We start from the raw sequence: 8,064 nt of genomic DNA, 5'->3' as shown, positions 1-8,064 counted from the left end.
TCGGCCTATTTGATCTAAATTAACAATTGATGCTCTTTATATATTATAAAAGCTTTGAATTTCACTATATATTGTAGTTTGTATACGCAAAATATAATACAAAAGATTCATAATTAATTATATAATATAATTTTCCTAAAATAATTTAGTTTTCAAAAAAAATATTCGAATGTTATGGTGTGCATTTGATTCAGGGACGCCATGGAGGTCACATTCAATACTAAAACTCGGTGTATTTGTGATCCTCCGGCGCTCTTGGACGTTTATTCAAAAAAATATTTGAGTCACAGGTGACCTACGTGGCGCAGTGGTCAAATTTAGCGGAGGTCACCGGTGACCTCCGTGGCACGATACGTGTAAAATTAAATGAAAGACTGCAGGCATTGATGCCTTTATTATGTAATATGGATAAGTTCGAGTATTTAAGAAGGTTGGCACATAATTTAGAAATTTAAATGTGATTATTATGTAATATTATGCTTAAATATATCCTACCTATTGGGTTGCCATATATAAGAACTTTCAATAAAACAATTAAAAACAACAAAAAGCAATATATAACAACTAATTAGTTAGGTGTTGGGTTAGAGCTACAAGAATCAACTATATTGTGTAGGAAAACAATTTTTAGAACTGATGATCCTTCAACTTACTTTTCTGAAGAACTCAATTCTCAGGATCCTGTTATAAGAGCTACATTTGAACTCAGATATTCCTCTGTGGAGCGAGACCAAATTCACCGAGAAATAATATTGTACAGTGATCAAGATCCCAGCATAGTTGGGCTCAAACTAATGGACAGTTTGATTTGGATGGTTCAGAGATCTGGTGAGGCTCTGTCCATCCAAAAGTGCTTAGATTTGGAAGTTCAATTCAACCCTTTGTTTCTCTAGGCGTTCTAATAACAAAATGACAAACACAATCTGAATATCTGAGGACTGTAATGCTGAACGAGGAGCTATTAAAAGCATATGGCCAGAATCTAAAAGACTTTTGTGCCGGAATAGATTACAAAAATTATATTAAAATTTTCAAAAAATATAGCTAATATGTTTTCATTACTTTGATAACTTAGATTTTATATTTGTTTTGGGAAGCCAAACATGACATATTAATAGTTCCAACCCAAGAGGAAGCACGCAAGGCGTATGAGTATCTGTCAAATAACATTGTATCAAATATGTATTACAGATGAGTACAGCATATTGTAGGTATTCAAAAATGTTTACTTAAAAATGCTTCGTTAATCTAAACATTATTAATTTATTGGGATCGAAAAGAATGCTGGGCTTTAGCTTGGTGTGACGAAAAGACACAGACATCATACAAATAATTATAGTGAAGTCAGTGTACATCTTTTCAAAGATATTGTCCTGCAACGTATCAAGGCATATAACCAACACCTTTCTGTATTAAGGCCAATTCGCAGGATTTTCCCATAGCCGTGACGTCACGGTCCAACGGTATAGAGCGCGACGGTCGGCGGCGACCAGAACTAAACCGTCCTTTAGCGCGCGACGCGTCAGATTCACGTGCGCGTTTTTATTTCCCAAACATCGGTTAAATATCGCAGTTAAACATTTATCCGTGCCGTCGTGTGTTATTCAGTGTTATTTGGTGTATTTGCAACCATGGTTTATACGTGTTGTGTCCCAAATTGCAACGGAAACTACAAGAACGGCCCCAAAGTCAGCGTCTAAAAATTTCCTCGAGATAAAGCGACTAAAAACAAATGGAACCGGGCGATTCATCGAGCACATTTTGCTCCTACTCGACATTCTAGAGTACGTATCGTTTTTACACATATAAATGCTTGTTTATATTTTGCATGTTGATCGATACACACACCTAACCTACAATATAATGGATCATAACATAACATAGGTCTGCGAGCGCCACTTTACCGAAACGGATTTCAGACGAAATAGTGAATATTATGACGAAAGAACTGGACATCATCTAAGCGTTCCCTTGGACAAAAAAGCATTGAAAGAATCAGCAGTTCCGACGAAGCTACCCAATTGTCCAGATTATCTATCTGCTTCGGCTTCTACTTCGACCAGAGAGAGTGCAGAAGAGACGCACGCGTATCGATAATTCCAATATAGAAGCTGCAATTGCCAACAGCTATCGCTCCAAAGCTAAATATGATAGTATTTTCTAATTTTAATCAATTCATTGTTTGTCTAGAAAACCATAATGTCAGACGAGGAGTGGACCATAGTCAAGAAAAACGGTCTGGTAAAATTTATTTTAATAGAAGACGTTCCAGCCCCCGTTATTACGCTCTCTGTCGTATTTAGCCAAGACTTAAAATTAACATTATATAAAAACAAAACCCAACTAACTCGCTTAAATAATAAACAAATCCCATTAGCGTTTCAAAATATTAATGATGTAATTGAAACATTAAATACTTTTAAATCTTCTCACCAAAATGTAAACGGGAGTTCCGTCGATGACAATATTCAATTGATCCTCGATACGTTAGCATCGACTCGTGCATTAATAGATGAAGATAGGAGGAAATATATCGATTTTTTTAAGCGAACAAGTAAAACTTTTCAATTGTAAAAAAATCGTTATAGATATTCACCTGATTTTGTAATATTTTGTAGCATTTTGTTCTCAATATCTCCCCACTCATATAGATACATCAGAAGCTTTGATTATATGATTTTACTTCATCCGACTACAGTTCATAAAATTTGTTTAAAATATAATACCGATCCTCAGATTGAACAAAATGAGGCAAATTTTTTAACTTAGTTAAACAAAAGTTTCATTTTTTAAAAGATAGTAATAAAATTGAATATTGTAGGTATGGCTTATAACACTGAAGAAGCAGCTAAATCTGCTCATGTATTTATGTTACAAAGTTTACTTTCTTCGTTTAAAGAAGTTGTGCATATTTTACCTGTAAAAACGATGAAAGCAATGGAATTATTTAACTTCATCAAGAGAATTGTAGTCGGTCTACAGAATATAGGATTTAATGTAGTCTGTGTCGTAAGTGACAATAATTCTATAAATCGTAAAGCAATGTCTTATTTTGCTTCACCTCCTCAAGTCAGTATAGTTTATAAACGTCCTTGCAAAGATAATGCACCTTTGTTTTATATTTTAGATTCTGTTCACGTATTGAAATGTATACGAAATAATTGGATTAATCACAAAGATACTGATCAGTCAATTGTTTCCATCTTTTGAAAACGTGAACGATGATACTTTATATGTAGCTTCCTTTTTAAATGTGAAATAATTGTATCAAATGGAAAATAATCAACTTGTCAAATATGCTCACACATTAAATTTAGAATCTCTCACCTAGTTGCTTTGAAAAACAAAATGTAAAATTAGCATTAAATATATTTAACGACAATGTTATACAGGGACTGCTAGAAATAGGTCAGCAGCATAATTTATCTAACCACCGATCTACTGCTGAATTTATTAGGTTAATAAAAACTTAGTGGGAAATAGTAAATGTAAAAACACTGCACAAAGGTGACAAATTTAGAAATCCTCTTCAAAATCCTCTCGTACCATTATTGGCCATTGTGTGGGCCTGTAAACACTTCAGACCGTATTTATATGGAAGGAAATTCCAGATCGTCACTGATCATAAACCTTTAACATGGCTTTTCAATAATAAGGATCCCAGTTCCCGGCTAATTCGTTGGCGCCTTAAGTTGGAAGAGTTCGAATACGAAATCATGTATAAGCCTGGGAAATTAAACGCTAACGCTAACGCCAACGCTCTCTCGCGTTATCCCCCTAACGTATCTGATAATTGTTGTTCAATCCAACGTACTTTAACTAACTAGAAAAACTCGGATGAATCCCATCAAGATTTTATCCAATTTCACTACATGAATCGAAAATTTTAACAACGTGCTGCATTGGAGCTGTTTCTCTAGGCGTTCTAATAACAAAAGGGCAAACACAATCTGAATATCAGGCTGAATTTCAGTAGTTTAATTCTGTTGTAGGTATCACGCCACAAATTGTCATGACGAGGAGCTATTAAAAGCATACGGTATGGATTACAAAAATTATATAATTTCCTTTAAATTTTCAAAAAGTATAGCTAATATGTTTTCATTACTTTGATAACTTAGATTTTATATTTGTCAAGCCATCTGGAGATGGTTGTGGGAAGCCAAACATGGGATTACTAAATAACACCGTAGACCTTTGTATACAATATTTAATGACATATTAATAGCTCCAACCCAAGAGGAAGCACGCAAGGCGTATGAATATCTGCCAAATAACATTGTATCAAATATGTATTACAGATAGGTACAGCATATTGCAAGTATTCAAAAATGTTTACTTAAAAATGCTTCGTTAATCTAAACATTATTAAGTTATTGGGATCGAAAAGAATGCTGGGCTTTAGCTTGGCGTGACGAAAAGACACAGACATCATACAAATAATTATAGTGAAGTCAGTGTACGTATTTTCAAAGATATCGTCCTGCAACGTATCAAGGCATAAAACCCAGTAGCTTTGTTGGATTTTGCGGCCAACATACAACCGGAGGATGTCATCCGGTATTTATAAAGCCCCTAGTTCAGATCGCAGCCAATTTTATTGTATAGACGCCAAAATTGGTATTTGCTCATGTGGGGATGGTAAGTACGGTAAGTTTTGTAACCATCAGGCAGTGGTATACAAATATCATAATAACTCGATTCCCAATGCATCAACTGGCCTCAATGAGATAATAAAGAAGGTTTGTACCCCTTTGACTGAACTCCCATTCACATCCCAAGAAAAAAGACCTATTTATATCCCCTTATGTCGATCTGCTGCTGCAGGAGTCATTTTGGCATTCTACAACGGCACTGGAGATCCCATGTCATAATATGATAAATTTTTTAATTTAATATTTAAATTTTCTACGAATTCATAAAACAATGATTTTTTGCCGCTGGATCTTCGTCGGCATTTAATGACCAACAAGAGTTTGCGTTAAAAAATGTTCTTGTAATTATTTTTGGTCAAATTTTTTTTCATAACTGATTAATAAATTAATCCTATTAATCCTATCAAGATTTTATGCAATTTCACTACATGAATCGAAAATTTTAACAACGTGCTGCACTGGAGCTGTTTCTCTAGGCGTTCTAATAACAAAAGGGCAAACACAATCTGAATATCAGGCTGGATTTCAGTTGTTTAATTCTGTTGTAGGTATCGCGCCACAAATTGTCATGACCGACGACTGTAGTGCTGAACGAGGAGCTATTAAAAGCATACGGTATGGATTACAAAAATTATATAATTTCCTTTAAATTTTCAAAAAGTATAGCTAAAATGTTTTCATTACTTTGATAACTTTGATTTTATATTTGTCCAGCCATCTGGCGATGGTTATGGGAAGCCAAACATGGGATTACTAAATAACACCGTAGACCTTTGAATACAATATTTCATGACATATTAATAGCTCCAACCCAAGAGGAAGCACGCAAGGCGTATGAATATCTGCCAAATAACATTGTATCAAATATGTATTACAGATAGGTACAGCATATTGCAAGTATTCAAAAATGTTTACTTAAAAATGCTTCGTTAATCTAAACATTATTAAGTTATTGGGATCGAAAAGAATGCTGGGCTTTAGCTTGGCGTGACGAAAAGACACAGACATCATACAAATAATTATAGTGAAGTCAGTGTACGTCTTTTCAAAGATATCGTCCTGCAACGTATCAAGGCATAAAACCCAGTAGCTTTGTTGGATTTTGCGGCCAACATACAACCGGAGGATGTCATCCGGTATTTATAAAGCCCCTAGTTCAGATCGCAGCCAATTTTATTGTATAGACGCCAAAATTGGTATTTGCTCATGTGGGGATGGTAAGTACGGTAAGTTTTGTAACCATCAGGCAGTGGTATACAAATATCATAATAACTCAATTCCCAATGCATCACCTTTAACTGCTCGGGCAAAGTGCGAGATTGCATTTTTAGCTTTTGGTGAAAAAGAGAATTTTGACTAATACTTCAGTTAGTAGAAAAATATGAAAATGAAGACAACATAATTAGAACACGTTGATGAAACAGGCACACCAACCGCGCAACCGCAAATGCACGCGTTTTCACCAGCTTGCACACAAGCACACAACGAGTTTGACCACTCCACTCGGTGTGGACGGACGCATTGACAGGCCTGTGATCGCGAAGTCTCGCTCGAAACCCGTGCGAACGTCTGGAGCAAGAACACCTTTCGTCCTCGCTTCGATAAACATCAAGAACGGACAACAGCGCAAACTATAAATATTCCCACAGTCGTAACATAGTATCACGATTCTGTTATCGGAGGTCATGCCGGTCAAAATCGGATGTATAATATGATTTGTCTAAAGTATAATTGGAAGATTGTCCAAAACAAGATCTTGAGGGAAGCACTGGACGCCCCGTGGTTCATCAGGAACGCCAACATCCGCAAGGATACCGACGTCTGTCTGATCATGGAATTCGTCAAGGAGCTCTGTCAGATTTCACCGAGCACTACCCTCCGTATCGAACGAGACTATCACAAACCTATGTAGCATTGAATATCCCTTCGGAAACCCGCATCCTAGGGATATACTTAAATAGGAGCCGCCGTGAACGACCGTAGAAATACTCGACACAAACTTATTATTTAATATAGATAATAATAACATAATACAGACCAAGCAGCAACTCTTTTATTTTGATTTCAGACAGTAAAAAAAAACTTTAACCAGTCCGATTGAGAGCGAAGCGCACAAAAAGCGCCGCCTCTCAAGAAATATAGATACCAGATAATTGGAAGGGTATGCGACGAGACATCTGCAACGTTTCGGTCTCAAAAATGCACCTGCGTGTTTCCAACGTCTAATGAACAACGTACTGGCTGGCATTCAGGGCATTAAATGTTTCATATATTTAGACGATATAGTCATCTAATAGACAAATTAGAATCATGGTACGCCAAATGGCGCTTTAAAATCAATCCAGATAAAAGCCAAAGACATTCACAAAAAAAAGATCTTCTAACGCACCCAAACTTAAAATTAAAAACACCCCAATTCCTTGGTCAACCCAAGTCAAATACCTCGGCCTCACCCTAGACAAAAAAACTGACCTGGGGGCCCTACATCGCAAATATGGCAAGAAAAGCTTCAGCCGCCTACGGAGCCCTATACCCACTCATAGGGAGACGTAGTGTACTCAACCTAAAAAACAAACTATTGCTATACAAAGCCATTATCAGGCCTACTCTAACATACGCCTCCACTATATGGGGCACAGCAGCCCTAACCCACATCAAAAAGATGCAAGTATGCCAAAACAAGATCATACGCACAAGTATAAAAGCGCCATGGTTCGTAAGGAACGAGCAAATACACAAACACGCCCATACCTCTTCGACCACATACACAAACTAGTTCAACAGTTCTACAGGCACATCCCCAAGATAGACAACAACACCATCAAGCACTTAGCGGACCTAGACCCAAACACCATCCCCCACAAACACAAACGCCCACAAGCATAGAGTAAAGAATATCATATAATCTAGAGGGGCCTATGGGAACAAATTTTCCGTGCTCTATTAAGTAACTTCGAGTGTTCGTTAGATCATTGATCCTGAACGCGCGATCAGTGGTACACGTCTCCGCGCATTCGACAAAATTATTACAATATGACTTCTTGTTCCGTATTATCTTGCAAAAACAGTGCAAAACAGCAGAGGAATTGCAATATATCATTTCACAGGTAACATTTTGCAATGTGTTATTTTAGGATTTTTTATTAAAAGTGACGCATGCAAAACACGTCATTTTACACGCCATTCTAACGTCATTCTACACTTGCCAACTAGGGCTGCGCATTCCATTCTTCGAGTTTATATTTAATTTATTTTTAAATTAAATATAAATGATAAAAATAATATATTTCATCAGTAAATATTTTTGTCACATTTAAGGGTTAGTAATATTATACATGTTTCTTTAGATTTCCTTTAGAACAAAAATTACAGAAAGTATGGCTTGAACATATTTTACGTCCTTCGTGGA

General features: G+C 36.2%; 1 long non-coding RNA gene across 1 annotated transcript; it reads left to right on the top strand.

The window, feature by feature from the left end:
* The first annotated feature begins 1,491 nt into the window (after window positions 1–1,491).
* Window positions 1,492–6,682, top strand: LOC148228759 (uncharacterized). The gene is made up of 2 exons (XR_015811739.1): window positions 1,492–1,784; window positions 1,885–6,682. It is a non-coding gene; the product is annotated as an uncharacterized LOC148228759 (long non-coding RNA).
* Window positions 6,683–8,064: the final 1,382 nt, after the last annotated feature.

This window comes from Plectrocnemia conspersa, unplaced genomic scaffold (genome assembly GCF_051122295.1).
Source record: "Plectrocnemia conspersa isolate PC_06_02 unplaced genomic scaffold, ASM5112229v1 ptg000012l, whole genome shotgun sequence".
NCBI classification, from domain to species: domain Eukaryota; kingdom Metazoa; phylum Arthropoda; class Insecta; order Trichoptera; family Polycentropodidae; genus Plectrocnemia; species Plectrocnemia conspersa.
This window is presented reverse-complemented; position numbering and strand designations above follow the sequence as displayed.